This window comes from Lepidochelys olivacea (assembly GCF_965140295.1).
Source record: "Lepidochelys olivacea isolate rLepOli2 genome assembly, chromosome: 3".
NCBI classification, from domain to species: Eukaryota; Metazoa; Chordata; order Testudines; family Cheloniidae; genus Lepidochelys; species Lepidochelys olivacea.
The window spans coordinates 80138092-80161377 of NC_140413.1; positions in this window are offsets into that span (position 1 = coordinate 80138092).

Sequence of the window (23286 nt, forward strand, 5' to 3'; positions counted from 1 at the left end):
AGACCCAGATTGCTCACATTTTACAAGGAATGCACTCATTGATTGTTGTGGATCATTAAGATCTTTGGTCATTAACTTATTGCCTCCAGAGATCCTACTGAATAGTTTTTGAAGTACTAACACTCACCCTCCAGGCCAGTGAAACAAGAAGCTTTTATTGAGGATAGAACATTGTCAGACAGCATAGTTTTCAACTGAATAACTTACTGCTTCAGTAGATTTTACTTGCTGCTGGGCATTTTGACTTGGTCAGATGAGGAAGAAATCATATTAAAATAAACTAAATTTAAAGAGGATTTTCCCCTCAAGTAGTGAATACAAACATCAAATGCCAGCATTAGTACAATAGTGGCTTCAGTTTTTATCTATTGGATAATGTTTGTTCTTTTCATCAAGAAAAAAAAAGGAGGGTTGGTTAAACTCTACCTGCACTAGTCTAGCAGACACACAGTTTAATCATTCCATGAGAATGATCACAGGCACACTGGGCCAGCAAATCTTGTATAATTACCAGAGTCCAAGCCAATATTCCTCTACCTAACATCCAGCATCAGAATGCAGTCAGACTGATCATCAACGTACAGAAAATGCCACACCTGTTGCTGTTCAGAGATATGAGGTTCACTCCGCTACCGACTACATAGCAGAATCCTATGCTGCACTTTCCATCCGTCTGATAACATCATCAGCTCACTGTGATAGACAGAATCAGGGAGAGCCTCTACCACTACCAGGAACTCCTACAGCATCAGTCTGCATGAACAAGTACCTGGCTTTGGGCTTCCATACCACATCTGGATCCAGATTAATAGCTGAAACCAATCATGCCTGGGGCATCCAGAACAGCCCACTGTGCATCGGTGGTGCCATGGAAGATGCTGCACATATGCTAGATGTAAGACACATACTCTTTTTGTGCTGGGCTCCCTAATGGTGGTCTTCTCAAGCTGAACACAGCTGCAATTTTCAGAGCCCATTGATTGACTTGGGACCACGGGGGGGAGCGAGGTGAGAGAATGGAGCAAAAGGGGTTGTGGGGCTGCAGCAGGAAATGGAATGTGGGGGGCCTGGAGACAACAGGGGTAGACCCTGGAGAAGGGGCAGAAAGGGTGGAGAGGGACCCCCACTTGCTCTGGGTCAGGGCCCCCAGAAACCTTAATCTGCCTGTTTGCTTGCCTTGCCACAGTCACATGTATATTAATAAACCTTTATGCTTATTACATTTATTATTTAAGGGTAAATCACAGTTTTGCAGATCCTCTAAAGTAAAAAATAATATTGAAATTGTAGCTAAGCAAAGACTCACCCACATGGCACCTCCTGCTGGTTATCTTGGGAATTAGCTCTTCAGCCTCAGAGCACCCTCTGCTGGCCACTGTCTTGCTTGCCTCAGGCCCCCATTTCCCTCCCAGACCCTGGTGCCCTTTTACCCCAGGGTTCTGCTCCCCAAAGTACCCCCACAGTCTGGGTCTCCCCTCCCAGGGGAACCCCCAACCTTCTATCCCCAGCTTGCCTATTGGCTACTGCCAGTCATCATCTAGCCCCCTCTCACTGAGGCAAACTGCAGTCTGTAAAATCATTGGCAAGGGGGTCAGACTAGCTGCCTCACCCTGGGTAGCACCTTTGCAACCCCAGTACCCATTTTAGCCAGCCCCTTCTCTCTCCAGTGCTAGCAAGAGACTCACTCAGCCCCATCTCACAGCCCTTTTATAGGGCCAGCTGCCCACTAATTGGGCGTGGCTTCAGCTGTGGCTGCCTTTCCAATCAGCCTTTTCTTATTGGCTCTCAGCCCCAGTCCCCTCCAAGGGCTGGCTTTTAACCCTTTCTGAGCTGGAGCGGGGTGACCACCCCTCTACAGAAATCATAACTCATTTTCTCATATTTCAGTTTTATCATTTATGGAATAAAAATAAGGCATCTTTGTTTTTCTGACAAATGCTGAACAAGGAATTTTAAAAGCAATTAAATCTGTTTTCTTACTAACTGAGAGTGACAGTCACCCAGAATAGAATTTGCATACAAGGCCCTCTATGCCACTTCAGCCCAACACCTAGTGTACTGAGCACTTTAGAAAATCTGCCCTTGATACTGGGTTTAAGTAGCATATAAGGCTCTATGGAGGCCCTCTACTAGGAGTGAATTTTGTCATCCACTAGCAAGAAAACATGACTGATTGCAGCAAGAATGTGCTAGTCTTACCAAGAACACTTATGGACAATTGCCAACTAATGGGAGACTGGAGCAACATAGTTATTGCCAGACAATCTTTCCCACCAGGTAGATTAATAAGAAGCAGCAGTTTGAAATGAAAAAGATAGAAAACCTGACAACTAAGGTATACAAGAGCTACAGTAACAGTGGAGGTCATGTTACATTTCATCAACTTGCTTTTAAAAATGCCCCTCTCTGTCTCAGCATGGGGGCAGGGAGGAGAGGCCGGGAGACTGGTCAGGTCAGCAATAGGGGAATGTCCAATTCTGCAAGGGGAGGACTCATGCCCAGACTCATGCTGGAGCCTGGCTCCTCTTGTACCTCACAATACATGTGGAAGGGCTTATTTGCTTTATATTGGCAAATCAGTCAGGTCATTAGGGGAGCCAATTAGTTCTCACAGACCCTCACTCTCTTAATTTAAAGCCTTCCCAGGGAGCATAGGACTATCTGGCCACTATTTATACCTCAATAAATAAGGTATATTGAGCTATGTTTCCAGGACACTGTGGATCTGACTGATTGCCTGCTTTGTAGAAGTAAAGAATTTTTTCCTGCTGGCAAAACTGGCATGAACCCAAGAAAGAATTGCCTTTCTCACAGCATTGTAGAGGGACAGTTTCGGGTAAAAGGAGTAAGACTAGGAATTTCAGTGCTAGGAGGAATATGGGAATGTCAGTTCATTTCAACTTACAGCCAGTGTCTAGTGTGGATAAAAGCTAAAAGGGTCAGTTCCTAGAGGTAAGCAGGAGCTGGGATATGACTGATAGACCTTTGGCCTGAAAGGAGAAAAGGAGACTTTGCAGACTGAAGTACTTCTTGGTACCCCTATGCTTCTTGAGTGGTGGTGGTGGTGGTGAAAGAATTCAGAAGTGAGTTGGTGTCAGGGACAGGCTGAAGAGATTCAATCATGAATTATCAGTTATATGGCGTGAGGCAACTGAAGCCCACTGGATCCAGTAAATGCATGGTATGTGAGAGAAGGTGGGCAGATAGCACCTCCTCCCTATTGTTAAATTAGTAAAGTTGAGCTTGCTGCTTAAATCATCCCTCTATCTGTGTTTCAGTCACCCATATGGCCTGAGCAATGTGCTTTAGTTTTTACTCTGTTATTAGAGTTTATGATTAGATGTTATTTATACTCATAGAGGAAAATACATTCCAAAAATAATCACTAAACTCTTGAAAATGTTTTATAAAACACTGTGTCCTAGATAGAGTTTTATACAAATTAACTGGTTTACGAGGAGACCTAACTCCATGCTCCACTGTCTGTGGGTTCAATCCTATAAATTCTAATTCACACTAATTGACTTCTTTACTGTGGCTGCTCACCCAGAGCTAATCATAGGCAAGATTTTGTGTGGCCCATAACCAAGTGCACAGTGGAGAGGGAGGGAATAAGATGTCTATTTGCACCATGCTTTCATGACCCACCTATGATATTGTTCTCCAACTGAAGGTAGGAGAAGAAGTAACGGGTTTAATCTGCAGCAAGGGAGATCTAGGTTAGATAGTAGGAAATATCTTTCTACCTATCAGGATAGCTAAGCTCTGGAGCAGGCCCATCATTGTCCCACCTGTTTACAAAAACCTCCCAAACACCTGTCAGGGAAAGTCTAGGTTACTCAGTCCTGCCACAGGGCAAGAGGCTGGACTTGATGATTTCTCCAGGTTCCTTCCAAACTTACATTTCTATGATCCTATACAGGCAAGGAAGAACAGCAGCTCCTGTGCTCTGGGTAGCATAAGAAGTGCTCCCTCCTTTGAGGCACTGAGCACCTTAAAGAGAGGAAGAAGGTTCATTACTCTATGCCTTTGTGCAGAGTTGACCAGTCCCACAAGGAGGACGGTGATAGTTTGTTGAGCTGACAAAGCACTAAGGCAGTGTAGAAGTGGGCATGTAACCTCTGCATTGTAGGGAGAGCTCCTGCAGATACTCTATGGGGAGGTGCAGATCTAACCATCCCTTTCCTTTGGGCTGTACCTAAATGGCACATATGTACTTGTGTGATTGCAAGATAAGGCCCTAATGGCTGAATTCTGCCACCCTTACATATAATGAATAGTAGTCCCAACCAAAGCCCATTGAAGGGGAGGAAGAATGGTCTAGTGGTTAGGGCATTAGCCTGAGACTTGAACAACCCAGCTTCAATTGTCTGCTTTGCTACAGACTTTCTGTATGATCTTGACCAAGTCACTTAGGGCCAGATTTTTAAAGATATATAGGTGCCTAAAGATGCAGACAGGCACCTCTTGGTATTTTCAAAAGTACCTAGGCACCTAACTCCCGTGACATGATCCCTCCAGGAACATGTGGGATAGTAGCTTGTTCCTGAACTAGTGCCCAGGAAATGTCTGAGAACTTTAGACAAGACAAAAACCAAAATAGTTACATTCAGACTGCACTAGCACTGTGATCCAAGTACAAACTGGATTAGATATTCAGTTCCTGACAGATTTTGGATAACTCCTCTCCTTTCTCCTGAATTTGGAGGCATATTCTCATTCAGACCCAAATGTGAGTCACAGCTGTATTAGATATGACTATAATGACAATATGTTTACTTTTATTTTAACCAGTCTAGCTTCTGCTCCACAATGTTGATGTCATATATTTATCAAGGGGAGGGCAGATTGCTAAGGCTGTGTCAAAAAGGTGAAATGTTAATATGTAAGAAATCAACAGCATTCTAATCCAATCTTCTTCAAATGTTGGCAACTAAGGGTTCCCTACTTTGAAAGTCTTGCCGTGGGAAAGAATCCATTAGAAGCAAGAAGTGTTGTCTTCCCCTGGAAACACATTCTTTTCTTGCCACCTGAGCTGATCAATAGAGCTCAATTTTGGTCAACGTTCTGAAGAGCTGTGAACTTTGCAGATTCCATAGTATAGACAGCATTGCCTATATAAGACCAAATGAAATAACGGAGATGCTGGAGAAAGACAGAGAAAATTCAATCTAATTTTCAACATTGGGAAGAAATATTTTTAGACTTAATTACCTATGTCCACTTAGGTACTAACTTGTGCTTTAACAGAAAAAACATCATCTTCTGCAAACTCATATGAGCAGTTGTAGTGTACTGACAACTTTTAAAAGAGTAGGCTGTCCCCAGGACCGGCTCTAGGCACCAGCAAAGCAAGCACGTGCTTGGGACAGCACAATTCCAAGGGTGGCATTCCGGCCATCCTTTTTCTGTTGTTGTTGTTGTTTTTTTGCTTGGGCAGTTGTGCTCTTGGAGCTTGGGGCGGCAAAAAACCTAGAGCCAGCCCTGGCTGTGCCTTTAAATTTCAGGACTTTTTCCTGGTCCTGCTTGCAGTGTAGTCACCTCTGTAGCAGTGGAAGAGCTAGTAGGAGAGGTAAGATGGCAACTGCCCCCTGCTGGTCTAGGTATATGTGTGAGTCCTTTCAAATGGCAGTGGAGAGACAGGTTGCCCTATACCCACCTACCTCCTATATACCATGGGGCTGGGCCTGGCTCCCCACCCTGGGAGTTGCAACATGACACACAGGGTCATGCTGTGACCTAATGTACCATGTCACACCACCATTCACTCATATTTGCCCAGCTGCCCCTCTGTCATGATGGAGGGGTGGCTAGGCCAAACCTGAATGGTGCTTAGGGTTCCCAACTTTGGTTGGATGAATTCCTGGAGATTTCATCATATGACATGATCTTTAATTAAAGATTAATCTTTAATTCCGGGAGACACCAGGACAGTCCTGGAGGGTTGGCAACCCTAATGGTGCCGCAACCCCCGGCACCAGGTTGGAACTTCTGGGAGTGGTGAGCTAGGTCCAGCCCCACAGCACAGGAGCTGTCACTGCCAGGTGACTGCAGAGCAGGCTCACTCTCCAGCTCACCTCCAAATATCCATCACACCCCACCTGCAAAACTTGGCTTTGCCACCGCCTTGTAGGGAAGTGTGTGATCTGTGCCTAGCAGCAGTCAGTTTGCGGACAAACAGCCCACAATAATAATAATATGGGGTGAGTTGTGCCTCTCTGCTATAGTGAACAGCCTGCTTTGTCTACCTGTTTCCAGATTATTGGGTGTTGTTGTTCTGAATTCTAAGAAATAAAGTCATGTTATATTGCAGCCTTCCAGTAAGAGTATGTATGGTTTTATCTAACTTCTCTATGTGTGTGCTATGAACATAACAGCAATGTTATAATTATTAACTATGATAAGGCCCTTGCAGGCTTCAGTCACTCTGCATGGGGAAATATCAGTGTGAAAAACAAACACCAGCATCTTGCCACACATTTATAGATCCAACAAATGGCTAAATTTAAGCTAATGATATAATTACTTCTTATAAATGTGATATAAATTGGGGGGGGGAAATCAGGAAATGAAAAATATTAATCACATCTCATGATTTTAAAAAAAAAGTGTACAGGTAGTGCAGGTCACTGAGGACTAGATCTTTGACTGGTGTAGACTGGTGCAGCTTCATGGAAGCTAATAGAGTTATGTTGATTTACACCAGCTGATCATCTGGCCCTCTGCACCCACAGGCTGAGAAGCACTTGTTCTCACATATGCAGTGTGAACATACCTTCAAAACAAACACTGTAAATTACATCTGGCAGCTCTGAACATCCTACTTATGGTGACAACCTGCTGAAAACAACATAATCTGTAATGCTGGCAGCATGAGATCCTGCATCAGCCAGGATTCTGTTAGGAAGATTATCAGGAGGAAGGAAAGCCAAAATATATGGATTAATTCAGGTAAATTTTGTATCAAATATACTGCTGCTCTGGAGATTAGGGAGACTTAAGCTCCTCCCAGCTGCATAGTTCAAGTAGCCCAGAAGGACATGGGCAGCTATAAGAAAGATTTTCCTGCCTGATCGGCCGCTGCTGGTAATCAGCAGTGGCTTGAGATAGAATTTTTAGTATCTCCACCCTCCTCCAATCGACTGTTCCTACCCAGGCCTGGAAATATCTGCTCCCTACTGAGAGCAGGATGAGTGAAGGAGATCAGATGCCTGGGTTCCAGTCTATGTGGGCAAGAGTACAGGCTTTTTCATCTCAATTTCCACTGAATCATAGGTAGTACAGGATGGGAGATGTTCAGTTAGCCTGGTGGTGGCTCAGGAAGGAGCATACCAGCAGCCCTATCATGGTTGGGAGAAAAAAGATGTTTTAGGATTGACTAAGATGAGATGTAGGAGAAAAGAAAGGTGAAGTGAGGGAGGAATAGGAGTATGGAGATAAGAAAGTGAGGAGCGGGGATATAAGAATGAACTGAGAGCCCAGCTGCGATATTGTGAGCCTTGTTTTATTGTATAATTCTGAAAGTGTACTTGTGGTGTAAGACTTCAAGAGTGTAAGTAGCAACTAAGAAAGGGCATATTTAAGGAGATACCAGAGATATCTATTGAACCCCTGTCTATGCAACAATATAAAAGAAATACTGTTACTTGTTTTGCCATGCTTAATACATTATATTCCACAGTCTTAATAAGATATCAAACATTGTTTTGTTTTCCCTAATACTGTCTGTTTTCCTCCATAGAAAATAAAAGATGCCCCCGAAGAAGACTTCAGGAGCTCAGTACGGGAAGTGAAAAGCTCAGTTGGAATGTAGTTTGCAGCAAGGGGCAAATTTCATAGGAAAATATCTGAAACGGAACAACATAGACCAGACTCTAGGCAGTAGTGATCATCCCAGTGCAGAAGAAATTGAGGAGCAAAGTGTAAATGATGGAAGTCCTATTACTAAGGAATTAACAGATTGGCCTGAAGGTAAGGAATGGAAATGATGGAGAATCATCCCGTTTTCCTGGCGGCCTAAAGGAGAGTGATGATAAAGAAGAATGTGGCTCATATGAAAAGGAGAGTAATGACAAAGAAAAATCTGACTTACATGGAAAGGAGAGAAACAGCCTCGCATGATGACAGAAACAGCAGTGAGAAACTGCACACCACAAATTGATACATCAGATCCTGCTTTATGCCAGCGATCCTAAATTCTGCCAATATTGATCGTTAAATTTTGAACTGGCCAGACAAAATCATGGCTATGACATTTCCAGTAAATGAGCAGAAGCAAGACTTCTCAACTGCGAAAGAGTGCTTGAGAATGGTGAGAAACTGAATTGGCATTGGCTAGTTTACTCTAAATCACCTGACAAAGTGCTCTGGTTTTGTTGCAAAATATTTGACACGAATGCAGAATTGTTGCATGTGCTTTCCACGTACAATTATTGGCATCACTTAGCAGATGCTCTGCAGCATCATGAAAAGTCAGCCAGCCATTTTACAGCCTACTCCAAATGGACGGAGGTCGAGTCCAGACTCCAGCTGACTAAATGCACAGACTCAGAAAACCAGCGCATTATTAATGTAGAAACTCAGCATTGGAGAAATGTGCTCAAGCGTCTGATCTCAATTACTCTCTTCCTTGCAAAAAAGAATTTGGCTTTCTGGGGCTCATCAGATAAGTTGTTCATTGAACATAATGGTAATTTCCTCAGTCTGGTAGAGTTCCTTGGGAAATACGATGATGTCATGCCTGAGCACCTACGTTGAGTACTTCATAAAGAAGTTATGGACCATTATTGCAGCAAAACAATTCAAAATGTATTGATTGACCTTATGGCAAGGAAGCTGATTGATAACATATTGATGCAGCTTGGCAAAGCAGAGTATTATGCAGTAATAATGGACTGCACTCCTGACATTAGTTACCATGAGAAGATGTTATTTACAGTAAGATTTGTTGATGACAAGGACGGCTGTATCCAAGCAAAGGAACATTTGATCTGTTTCTGGTCTGTGGATGATTCTACTGGAAAAGACCTAACCGAACTGTTTATAAATGTTTTGAATGAAAATAAAATAAAGCTTCAGGACTGCAGCAGCCAGGGCTACAACAACAGTGCAAACATGGAGGGAATAAACAGTAGTGTCCAGGCAAGGATCCTTGTGATGAATCCAAGAGCTTTCTTCATGCCTTGTAGCTGCCATTCCCTCAACCTGATTGTGTCAGATGTAGAGTCATCTTTAGATACAGTATCTCTCTTTGGAGTACTGCAAAGAATATATGTCCTGTTTTCACCATGAGCTATCAGGTGGAAGAGCCTCGTGGACAATGTTACAAATGTGACTGTGAAGCCACTGACACTCACTGGGAGAGCCGTATTGACAGCATAAGTCCAGTAAGGTACCAAATGACTGAGATTTACGATGCCCTGTTCAAACTAGCACAGTCGAGTAAAGCCAAAGCCAGAATCCCACACAAGGCTTAAAGCTTGGCAAACCAGATTACTCACTTCAAATTTCTGGTCTCAGTTGTGGTTTAGTAAAATATCTTGTTCCAAGTAAATGTTGTAAGCAAGGCATTACAAAACTCAGTCAATGACATTGTGACTGCTGCTACTTTGATGAGAAGCTGCCTTGATTTCATTGTGGCCTACAGAGACAACAGATTTGAAGATGCTATCACCGTTGCTAAAGAAATGGTGGAAAACTTAGGAGTTGAGCTGATCTTCAAGGCAACTCGTATTCATCAGAAGAAGCATCAGTTTGTTTGTGAGGGCAGAGATAAGTTGATGGGACACTTGAAAGAAAAATTCAAAAGGGAGATTTTTTGCTCACTTGTTGACACTGCTTGAATATCCACTGAAGAAAGGTTTGGACAAATGAAGCACCATGAAAAGACCTGGGGGACAGGGGGAGTTGTATGACCTTACTAAGCTACTGGTAGACAGAAAAACACTCTTGAACAATTGTACAGACCTTTACTGGATGCTGACAAATGGGGAATGTTCCGACGTCCATTATAAAGCCCGCTATATCGAACTGGACAACATCCGTCACATTTTGCAAAATGAGAAGCACTCTCTACTCCAAGTTATCCAGTTCATTCATGATGCAGAGCTGAAGGATACTTTTCCTAATGCATGGATTGCTATGAGGATTCTGCTCATGCTGCCTGTTACAGTCACAAGTGGTGAGCGCAGCTTTTTGAAGGCCAGGCTCATTAAAATATATCTTCAGTTGACCATGGCTGATGAGAGATTGACATCACTTGCTATTTTATCACTTGAAAATGCCCTTGGCCAGTCTTTAGATCTCTCTGATGCTGTGCTTCAGTTTGCAAGGGCAAAGGCAAGAAAAGCAACCTTTTGAACTAAAGGACTAGGGTTGACATTCTAAGGCTATTTAATACTGGGCCACCCAATGTTGGTGCACAAGTCAATTTCTTGATGTTAGTACATTTCAGTTACTCTTAAAATTAAAAAGTTTCTATAAGCTCAGAGGAAATTATTTTTTTTTAATTTGCATATATATGGCATGAATAAAGAACAGATTTACAGATCCTAGCATGTAAATTTATCGTGTTATATGACAGGGATAAATCATGCATGCAAACTGTGCATCAAGGTTGTGAAATGGGCTACAAATGCAATAAAAAATAAAGTATTCAAAAGTTGAACAAATGAGGAGTTGCTGAAGATGCTCCTCACCTGGGGCACCATTTGTTCTAGGGATGGCTCTGGTAGGAGGTTGGGGAAGCAGGGAAGAATGAGAGAAAAAACATGTACAATAGAAGTACACCACATTGAACCTTTGCCCAGTACTGAAGTCCATTGAGTTTGTAACTTGATACATAAGAAATGTATCTTTTAAATATATATACTTTATACTTCTGTAAAGTGGTAAACTATCAGAAGTGTTTAGCCAGGTTACTGTGGCCACACACTCACACACACCATTGAAGTGTATGCGTACAACCTCTATAGGTGCTAGAACTGGGAGTTCTGGGGGGTGCTACTGCACCTGGCTTAAAGTGGTTTCCATCATATACAGGGTTTACAGTTTGGTTCAATGGCTCTCAGCACCCCCACCATACAAATTGTTCCAGCACGCACACCTTCCCACATGTGTGTGGGCACATACGCTGTCATTTTGAAGATTTCCAATTAGAAAAACATATAGCAACTTCCAGCATCAGAAAACAAAAGTGCTTTCTCCACTAGAATAACAAAAAAGTTTTGCAGATTCTAGGAGACCATGCAATTAATGAAAGATGCCTTGCAAATTCTTGATTTGTCATTGTTTAAAAGTGTGAAACTTGCACTGTTATTTACTGGTGGGTGACAAGCTACTGTAGCACTAGATAAAATATATTTTTTAACAAAGCTCTGGATTTAAAAGCAACATCAGAGCTCACTGACTCAAACATTTAATGTGATTTATGGGTTGTACTGGGAGAGTACTAAGGCTAAGTCTCACTAAGATCGCTTTAAATTACTTTCAAAATTAAGTAAAGAAGCAAACGTAATTCCTAATCTAAACATGCTGTGAAACATTAATTATGCATTTCAAGTGAAGGGAATAAACAAGAAATAATTTAATCTGTGACATAAAATAAATCCCAAAATGTATCCTTGCTGAAGGCATTTTATAAATAAACACTTATGTTTAAGTCGCAAAGGAACTGAAGATGAAACCATTAGTAACTGAGTCAGAAGCTGTTTATTATTATTATTTTTGCAGTCATCTCGTAAAAACACAGAAGCCAGTTCTAAAGATGAATATGCTGACAGAAGAGTAAAGGATCCTAACACGAAAGGGAAGGGAAGATCTTTAATTTATGCCTAATAAGGTTTGTTAAAAGAGAGCTCAAGATTTCCGTTGCAATTGCTGAGCCAATGTAGAAGCACATCTGAATGGTGTGTGCAGCTGTAATATTTTTGACAACATTTTACACCCCTCTGAAAAAACTGCCAGCATCTGGAGACCTCAATATTTCCCTAAAGGAAAGGTTCATAATACCTGAGGTGTAAATTCCTTTGTGTTTTATCAATATGCAAAAAGTTCTCTATATAAAATAAGTTGCACACATTACAATATATGTATTTCATAAACATATTCAAGCAGTGCACAACGAAAGGGGCCTAATCAATACTAGAAATAAGAAAGGATGGGAATACTTACCTGTAAAGTAAAGATCCCTTGTCCCCCTTGAGGAGCTTGCTTTAACCCCTTCATTGTGGTTTCTGTTATACCTTCAGCACAGCAGTGGAACACACCAATATACTATGGAAGCACCTGGAGCTTCAAAGGTATCTCAAGCGAGTGTCACAAATAGCAGGCACATCTATTCAGCAGAGAAGCAGTTAAAGTCAGAGACGCTAAAAGTAAAATCCTCATGCCCTCCAAAAACTATCAAAGAAAGGAAAGAAAATGGGAACAAAAACATTGAGCTGTGGACTGCCTACCTCTTTCACCCCTCCCCACACAAATAACCCAAGTAACATGGAGTGCTCTAGAGGGGGACCTCGCGAGACACATGTACCGCTCTGCATATTTAATATGGAAGAGACGGCTAAGATTTCAGGATGGGAAGAGACCAGGCAGTCTATCCAGGTTTCTTCACCTATCTGCCTTGTGTTTACACTCTGTAGTGTTTTCCGCCACCCAACATGTGCCTTTCTAACTCTTTACTGACTGTGTTCATAGTTACAGGATCTCTTGCTGCTTTCTATAAGCCATACCACACATTAGTTGCTTTCTAGGTAAATGTGTTTTCCTGAACTATTTTAGGGACTGGATCTTTCTTTTCTTAATTATTTACATCGCTTTATTGTTATTAATGTGGTAATGACAAAACGTCTGAGGGTTGGGGACATTCTGCTAGGTGCAGATAAGGTCCTGGCCTGAATGAACATATGGTCTAATTTGAATCAAGATATAACAAGTGACTGTTTTCAGTACATATCCTCAGGGCTTGGAGCTTTTGTTTAGTGAAGGGAGAATCTCCAGAGGGACAGAGGTTAGATTTCCATAAGCATCCAAATGTTCAACATCTTTTTCAAAATTAAATCAATCTACTCATACTGTGTATATTCAGTTAGGCCTGATTCTAATCTCACACTGCTGCAAATCTACATCCACTTCAGTGAAGTCAATAGAATTATGTCATCATAAAACACTGTAAGCACAAAGACAGACAACCTCTACAATCTCTTAACTGTTGAAGAACCTCTCTCTCCTTTAAGGTGTCAGGAATCTGTGAGCTGGAATGTGCCTTATAGGCACTTGTACAAATTGAGAGTGCCAGGAGGCATTGTGCTAAAGAGAAGACATACTAGAGGAATGTTGTTGCAGCATCCCTTAAAGGGGGACAATGTGTTTTCTCCTCCAGAGCAAACCAGTTCTGCTGTCCAATTGTGGAGGGCTTAAGGCCATTATCGCAGTCTTTGAGTTGGCTAGCTGCCCTTAGACTTGTGCAGTGTCTCTGCGTGCAAGCACGAGGACTGAAAAGGTTCTTGCTCCCTATGTGGGAGCATTAGATGGGAAGTTCCTTGGACAAGCATGTATGCATGTCTTGTGCCCCAGTGTGAGCAGGCCACAATCTAGTCCTTTATAGGCAATTGTGCCAAGATTGTGTTGTTAAGCAGATAGGTACAGACAGATTGCAGTGCTGTAACACTAATATCAAAGTCTGTTCAGTTCATGCAGTACAGGAGTTCAGTAGAGCTGGATTTATGAACTTCAATAGCTCATTCAGAGGTTAGGGGTCTATTACAGAAGTGGGTGGGTGAGGTTCTGTGACCTGCAATGTGCAGAAGGTCAGATTAGATGATCATGATGGTCCCTTCTGACCAAATCTATGATGCTATAAGCTTTCCTGTCACATGAATATTTTTGGGAGTTAAATTTTTTCCTCATCTCAAACTGCAAAGAAAAATCAAAATCTCAAAAATATTTGCAAACCAAAAACTCAAAAAAGTTTTCATTTCTAGTCCATCAAAATGTTTTCTTCTGATCATTTCAGAACATTTAGTTTAGATTTCAATCTTTATTTAAAACTTTTTTTTCAGTGCAATTCACTTAAATTTTGAAACAAAAAGTCATTTCTTTCAAAAATACCAAAATGAAATGGTTCAACAGTTTAGAAACTTTTTACCTCAACATTCTTTTCAAGTAAGGAAATTCATTGAACCCAGCTCTGTTTCACAAACAGTTTTGGCTTTCACAAGTTGGCATTTTTGATGAAAAAATTAATCAAAAATTCCTGATCAGCTCTAGAGTTCAGGTCAAGGGAGAACTCATTTGGGTCAAGAATATTACTAGTTATTCTACCATGGGATTTAGTACTTCTATCATTTTTTCTTCTTTTACTGGATTCTGCCCTATTAATACTGAGTAAAGATAAACTATCAGCCACATCCTATCTCTTAACACTTGCAAATCAACAGAGAAAATTACTGTCTGAGCGTACATTATTTCAGCAGATGTGTGTCTAAGATACGGGCACAGAAGACCACATTCCCAGTTGTATTTCAGGATCTTTGCACCACCTGAGAATTTCCCAGGCTGAACTGGACCTTGTCAGCACTCAGTCCCCATCAGCAGGACCCGGAGTCCTGGACAGATCATTCTGCATTCCAGCTATGCTCAACCAGCACATAGTCCTTTATGATCTTCAGGTTACTCTAATATATACCAAAGCTAAGGCAGCATAGAATCAAATTTTAGCATCTGGCAACCCCACCCATCCCACTCACTGCACCAAACTCAGCTCAGCAGACTAGCAATAACATTTTGAAGTAATTCCAGCAGATTGTGTATGATATATAAAAAAAATCACAGTGTTCAGTGATGACAGCTTTATAATCATGATTGTGCCTATATGTTTGTTCTGTGTTATAACCAGGTGCACATTATTCAGCTCATAAACATGCACTGGGAGAAGCAGATCTATTGATGACATCTCTCTCAAAAAAGAGACAAGGTGTTTTTAAAGCTGATTATTCACTTGTTTTCTCCATTCTAATATGTTATAGGAAGATACATCATATAAGTTAAATTATGTATAAGAAAAAAATACATTTAACTGAAAGGAATGCACTGGTTAAGTTCACAAGAATCACCCTGAAATCTGAACCTTTAAGGGTAGGAGATCCTTCTGGGCACTTATTTCCCTAGAAAAGATTTACCGTTTTTATTCAAGTTATGACAAGTGATGCTTGGATGAAAAAGCAAACATCTTTTTTTTTAATGCTTGATGATACATGAGAAGATCATGTACACACTGGACCAAAGATATTGCACATCTGTGTACTTCAAGGATGGTTTTAAACTCTACTGGGATTCTTAATTGTCTTTTAAGGGGAGGCGGTAAATGAACTTGTGCTGATTTATTTTTCTCCTGTGTCCTTAAAGTTGTATTGCAGCGGGTTATTGTTTTAAAAGATTGAGTGCACAATCTCAAAGGAATAAAAGCACTAAGTTGCATGCTTCTGAAGCTTAATCCATGTGCAGTTTTTTTAACAGTCAAACCTGACCTCACACACAATGCACACACCTGAACCTATATACAGCTCATGCCCTCAGTCTGCTCATGCTGCAGTGTGTTCATTGAGAAAATTACCCCATATATTCAACAGCTCTTCAGGATTCACACTTGGAGTCATTTGAACTTTGCCCAAGCTTCAATAACATGCTTTTTTAAATCAGATTTCTCATCGCAAGGATGACACACCACGGATGGTGAGCCTGAAAGCCTGGACGTGCCATTCCACCTATGCTTGAATCTTTGGCAAGCAGCTTGTATTAAACATTTATTTTAGTTCTTTCACAATCATAAATTATTTTGGGATATTCTTCTGTAGAAGAAGAAAACTTTACTAGTGAGGTTAATAAGCTGTTTAAAATGAAGAATAGCTCAGGATATATATATATATATATATATATAAAGTAATCTGTTACCTCCATCTGCCTTTCCTTTTCCTTTTTACTTTTACTAGCAGGCTGATTTACAGCTGTAGGAAACATGACTTTGAATTCCCTAAGTTTGGTGCATAAACATGAACTGATATTGGGCTGGGGAGGGGAAGTTGGTTCGCTATTATATCTGCCATGATCCCAAGACTGTGTTATAAACATGCCAAACTGCCAGCATTTTTTAATGTAACCATTTCATATATGGAGTGCTACCAATTTCTAACAAGCATGGAAGGATTGGGAGAGCGGCAAGGCTGGAGTATTGACTCATGACACAAATATTTTGTCTAGTAATCAAAATAGTACAGTTCTAAACATGCACCTGTCAGCTGGCCTCGGGTCATGCAATAATTTTTTGCACGTGGCTTCGTAAATCTGCAGTACAGCCTTTTATGATAAGAACATGTGAAAATGGACCCAAGAATGTAGGGAAAATGCAGCCAAGAATGTAATGAATGGTTTGCTACAAACTATAATATCTGGCAGTATCATCGTTTAGTAGTTCTACAGTGGTCTCAATCCAAACTTGCAGATGGCTATTCACTGGATATTTGTTTTTCATCGCTACAGATAACAATGTCACTTCTCTGGGACTTGTGCTGCTTCATCTAAGCAGCACAAGATGTATTTGGTGTTGTATTTTACACATGTTTCAGAACTAATGGCTTACGTATTCTCAGAGACACTGCATGGTTTGGTAGACTGAGTACAAGCCTAAAAGCTCGGAACTGATGAGTTCTAATTCTGGCTCTGACACTGCCTTGCTGTGTGGTTTAGATTTAAACTCCTGTCTCATTTTCCCCCTAAAAGTTAGAGGTGGTGATATTATTTATGAACCATTAAGAGGGTTTGGAGAGACAACTGTGATTATGGTTTTACAGTGCTTTGAAAATATAAAACAGTAAATCTGTCTACCACGACAACAACCACAAGCAGCTGGGGTTGGAACAAGGTTTTCCTGGGCATTGGATGGAGGGACGAAAAAATCTTATGGGCTGACTCCTCTCACTGGGGAAAGAGCCTTAGTTAGGGGAAGATGTATGTACTCGTGGTTGTGGGATAGGCCATACTGAACTACTTGGGGATATTATTCGTCCTGGCTGGACAAAAGGATGTGTGGTAGTTGCGGCAGTCTCTTAGTTTGTGGGGACTGCTGGGTTGAGCACTCTGCCAGAGGCAGGGTGAGTTCACTTCCACCTCCTTATTGCCCCTCACCCAGTTGCAGGTAAAAGAGATCTATCCTGAGATGAGAGAAGGCCCTAGGTCACCTGGAATCACAATGTGATTGGAACAAGGCTCATGCCTGGGGCAGGAGCAGGGAGGCAGCCAACCCAAATGCAGGGCCTCAGCAGCATGCCCTAAGTTGAAGCGTAGCATGTGTAAGCAGGCAGATGTTACTGTTGTGCGTTGCACTCTCAGCCTGAGCACATCAGCAGCTTGAGGTAGCTTTGCCAGATGCTTCACAGACAGATGCTCCTTGCTCCCTGCCAACGATCAGGAGCGGAGCAGCTTCCAGGCTGTCTGAGGTACCAGTCCACTGGCCCAAAGTCAATTAGCTCAATCTGGACCTACCTCAGGTCATGGAGTGGCAGAGTTATAATACAGTTACTTCTGCAGCTGTGAGACTGCAGTAGCCTCAACTGTTCTTGTTTCCCTGCCATAAAATGTGGGCCATTGGCTAGGGGAGCTACACACTTCTCTTCCCAATTCAGCGGGCCAGGGACAAACAGCAGATGATGGATGCATGCCCCTTTCACAGAGCTCTTCCCAAATAGAATCCTCACACCAGCTCTATGCTTCCTGAGCCCTCAACGATGGTGGGAGAATGTTTCTGATTAAAATAATCCTCTACATGAATGTGGAGAAATGTGGGGGATTGAGGAAATTGGGGCACTGAGGTAAATAGGTATAATAATAATTAGCAAATGATAAGAAACAAGCAAACAAATATATATGCTTGACTGGGAAGATATTGAATATTTATAGCAAGGGGAAAAGTTACTACATAAGGTCAGCAAATGCTTGGTGCATCTTACTTTATTTAGTTAGTTAGTTGCATACTTTTATTTCAATTTATTTGACATTAGCAATCAGTTGAATAGCCCATTTCACTCCATGAGAAAGGTATATATCCTATATACTTGGCTGCAAAAGCAAGCATATTAAAATCATAATTTAAAAATTGGTCTTTATGCCCTCTGTTCCCAGGCTACATCTTTCTTATTTTATCAGATCCCCAACTAGATGACATAAACTGATGAATCAAGCCACGATTTGAGGAATAGCTGGAAAAATTCTGCACCAGCATTAATTTCTGTTCTACTTAAAGCTCACAGGGAATCCACATCTTTTAAAAATATTTACACCAAGGCTGGCAAAGAAAGCAATAAGTCATTGGAATCAGAGATTCACTTTCAACATACACATGCTTCTGCTGCCCATTCCACTGCTCTTACTGGATTGTAGTGTCTAGCCTGTGGCCACCAGGATAGGTGGCATACACAGGAACAGCTTCGATAGAACATTCATAAAAAGAATTGGGACAGAAAGAATGCACTGTTCTGGTATTTCTACTTGGAAATAAAGCAAAACAATACAGCTCTATCATGTTTTGTTTCCCAATCTGAAAAATGCAAGGTATTCCAATATACTGGTGAGCATAAGGAAGTCAACACAGTGCATACTGGATTTACTGGAGAACAGCAAGGAGGCTACAGTGTTAACTTTAACAACTATTAGAAATCCTTCAAAACATTGGTTGGGTATGGAGGTGATAGCTGGGTATAGTGGAGGAGAATTAGAATTAATTAAAGACAAATTATTATGCAAAAGGGTTAGAGCTCATGTCCTCCACCCTATCTCCCCCTAAAATACAAACACTTACAAAAGACAGCAATCATGCCACTTTATGCTCCAATCTTGTCAGCTCTCACAAACCAAAGGCCATTGATATCTTTGGGGGCAGGAATAGACCAAAGCCTGGCAGACTAGGTCAGTATTTAGATGGGAGACCTCTGAGGAACACATGGTTCAGGAAGCAGTATAGGTGATCCATGAAATGGCAGTCTTCCAGATGAAGAAATACTGAATCAAGTATCCTGGTATAATGCTCAGGGAACATTTCTCTACCACTCTTTGGCTGAGATTTAAATGACTTATTGTCATTACAGAGCCCCAAGAGGTGATCAGAGAGCAGAATCTGAATTTGTAGCAAATCATCATGGTTCATGGCCATGTAGCTGAAATGAGAGAATTTGGCACTCAGTGTGTGCATGGGGAGGCCGGGAAGGGATGAATCTGAAGTTTTTCTTAAATGTTAAGTATCATGGGGCCTTCACATCCAGGCCAGTTCCAAATGGCATTTCAAAATTTACTTCCCTTCTCCCCACAAGATCCTTGACATCGCTACAAATCTAACTGGGTAAATAGATAGATACTAAGGTCAGAAGGGACCATTATGATCATCTAGTCTGACCTCCTGCACAACGCAGGCCACAGAATCTCACCCACCCACTCCTGAGAAAAACCTCTCGCCTATGTCTGAGCTACTGAAGTCCTCAAATCATGGTTTAAAGACTTCAAGGAGCAGAGAATCCTCCAGCAAGTGACCCATGCCCCATGCTACAGAGGAAGGTGAAAAACCTCCAGGGCCTCTTCCAATCTGTCCTGGAGGAAAATTCCTTCCCAACTCCAAATATGGCGATCAGCTAAACCCTGAGCATATGGGCAAGATTCACCAGCCAGAAAGAATTTTCTTTAGTAACTCAGATCCCACCCCATCTAATATCCCATCACAGGCCATTGGGCCTATTTACCATGAATATTTAAAGATCTATTAATTACTAAAATCATGTTATCCCATCATACCATCTCCTCCATAAACTTATCAAGTTTAATCTTAAAGCCAGATAGGTCTTTTGCCCCCACTGCTTCCCTTGGAAGGCTATTCCAAAACTTCACTCCTCTGATGGTTAGAAACCTTCATCTAATTTCAAGTCTAAACTTCCCAGTGACCAGTTTATATCCATTTGTTCTTGTGTCCACATTGGTACTGAGCTTAAATATGTCCTCTCCCTCTCCCGTATTTATCCCTTGGATATATTTATAGAGAGCAATCATATCTCCCCTCAAACTTCTTTTAGATAGGCTAAACAAGCCAAGCTCCTTGAGTCTCCTTTCATAAGACAGGTTTTCCATTCCTCAGATCATCCTAGTAGCCCTTCTCTGTACCTGTTCCAGTTTGAATTCATCCTTCTTAAACATGGGAGACCAGAACTGCACACAGTATTCCAGTTGAAGTCTCACCAGTGCCTTGTATAATGGTACTAAAACCTCCTTATCTCTACTGGAAATACCTCACCTGATGCATCTCAAGACCGCATTAGCTTTTTTCATGGCCATATCACATTGGCGGCTCATAGTCATCCTATGATCAACCAATACTCCAAGGTCCTTCTCCTCCTCCGTTACTTCTAATTGATGCGTCACCGGCTTATAACTAAAATTCTTGTTATTAATCCCTAAATGCACAACCTTACACTTCTCACTATTAAATTTCATCCTGTTACTATTACTCCAGTTTACAAGGTCATCCAAATCTTCCTGTATGATATCCCAGACTCTCTCTAAATTGGCAATACCTCCCAGCTTTGTATCATCTGCAAACTTTATGAGCACACTCCCAGTTTTTGTGCCGAGGTCAGTAATAAAAAGATTAAATAAGATTGGTCCGAAAACTGATACCTGAGGAACTCGACTGGTAACCCCCTCCAACCTGATGGTTTACCTTTCAGTAGGACCCCCTGTAGTCTCCCTGTTAACCAATTCCTTATCCACCTTTCAATTTTCATATTCATCCCCATCTTTTCCAATTTAACTAACAATTCCCCATGTGGCACGGTATCAAACGCCTTACTGAAATCTAGATAAATTAGATCCACTGCGTTTCCTTTGTCTAAAATATCTGTTACTTTCTCAAAGAAGGAGATCAGGTTGGTTTGGCACAATCTAGCTTTTGTAAAACCATGTTGTATTTTGTCCCATTTACCATTGACCTCAATGTCCTTAACTACTTTCTCCTTCAATTTTTTTTTCCAAGACCTTGCATACTACAGATGTCAAACTAACAGGCCGGATCACTTTTTTTCCCTTTCTTAAAAATAGGAACTATGTTAGCAATTCTCCAATCATACGGTACAACCCCTGAGTTTACAGATTCATTAAAAATTCTTGCTAATGGGCTTGCAATTTCATGTGTCAATTCCTTTAATATTCTTGGATGAAGATTATCTGGACCCCCCAATTTAGTCCCATTAAGCTGTTCGAGATTCACTTCTACCTCAGATATGGTAATATCTACCTCTATCTCCTCATTCCCATTTGTCATGCTACCATTATCCCTAAGCTCCTCATTAGCCTTATTAAAGACTGAGGCAAAGTATTTGTTTAGATATTGGGCCATGCCTAGATTATCCTTAACCTCCACTCCATCCTCAGTGTTTAGCGGTCCCACTTCTTCTTTCTTTGTTTTCTTCTTATTTATATGGCTATAGAATCTTTTACTATTGGTTTTAATTTCCTTTTCAAGGTCCAACTCTACTTGACTTTTAGCCTGTCTCATTTTATCCCTACATGTTCTGACCTCAATAAGGTAGCTTTCCTTGCTGATCCCTCCCATCTTCCACTCCCTGTAAGCTTTCTGCTTTTTCTTAATCACCTCTCTGAGATGCTTGCTCATCCAGTTTGGTCTACAACTCCTGCCTATGAATTTTTTCCCCTTTCTTGGGATGCAGGCTTTCGATAGCTTCTTCAGCTTTGATTTAAAGTAATCTCAGGCCTTCTCTGCCTTTAGATCCATAAATTCTTCAGTCCAATCCACTTCCCTAACTAATTTCCTTAATTTTTGAAAGTCAGCCCTTTTGAAATTAAAAACCCTTGTTACATATTTATTTTTGTTAATCCTTCCATTCAGTTTGAACTGATTTAGCTCCTGATCACTCGAACCAAGATTATCCCCTACAACCATTTCTTCTATGAGGTTCTCACTACTCACCAAAACAAAATCTAAAATGGCATCCCCTCCAGTCAGTTCAGCAACTACTTGATGAAGGAATCCATCAGCTATCACATCTAGGAAAATCTGAGACCTATTATTATTACTAGCACTCATCCTCCAGTCTATATCTCGGAAGTTAAAGTCTCCCATGATCATGCAGTTTCCATTAGTATTTACTTCATTAAAAACATTAAAAAGGGCTCGATCCATGTCCAAATTAGATCCCAGCGCACAGGATATATAGCACACCCCAAGCACTATCCCAGGGGAGGCTCTACTTGTTTTCTTCCCCAATGTAATTTTTGCCCAGACGGACTCTGTCTTATCCATTCCATCGCTTCTTATTTCTTTACATTCTACCTCATCATTGATATACAATGCTACTCCACCACCTTTACCTTTATTTCTGTCTTTCCTAAACAGCACATACCCTTCAATACCTGTAGTCCAGTCATGACTACTATTCCACCATGTTTCTGTTATCTCTACAATATCTGGTTTCACTTCCTGCACCAGTAGTTCTAGTTCCTCCATTTTGTTACCTAGGCTCCTCGTATTGGTGTACAAACGTCTTAATTTTTGCTGTTTGGCCTCGCTCACATTCTGTATTGTATGTAGGCACATCCTATTAGGCACGGTCATTCTACAGCCAGTATAACCTATTAGACTGGTATCCACACTGCCCTTCCTCCTTATATACATTCTCCTACCCACGGCTGTATCCTTTCTTACTTCGTTTTCTTCCCTCTCAATGCTAAAATCCGGCGTGGAGATTACCTGGACATCTCCCAACCATCTCCCCCAAATTCCTAGTTTAAAGCTCTCTTAATCAGTTGTGCCAGCCTCCATCCTAGAAGTCTATTTCCTTCCCTACTCAGATGAAGTCCATCCCGAGAGAACTGTCCTCTGTCCATGAATGCCTCCCAGTGGCCATACATCCCAAAGCCCTTCTTATAGCACCACTGCCTAAACCATCTGTTGATAGTCATAATCTTGTCACACCTTTGTTGCCCTTCTCTAGGAACAGACAGAATCCCACGAAAGCTCTCCTGAGCCTCGATTTCCTTAAGTGTCTTCCCCAGCCTAGCATAGTCTCCCTTAATACTTTCCAGCGAGAATCTAGCCGTATCATTTGTTCCCACATGAAGGATAATTAGGGGATTCTTTCCTGCTCCCTTTAGGATCCTTTTCAACCTCAGGTCTACATCCCGTATCTTAGCACCTGGACGACAGTATACCCTTCTATTCTCTGGATCAGCTCTGGT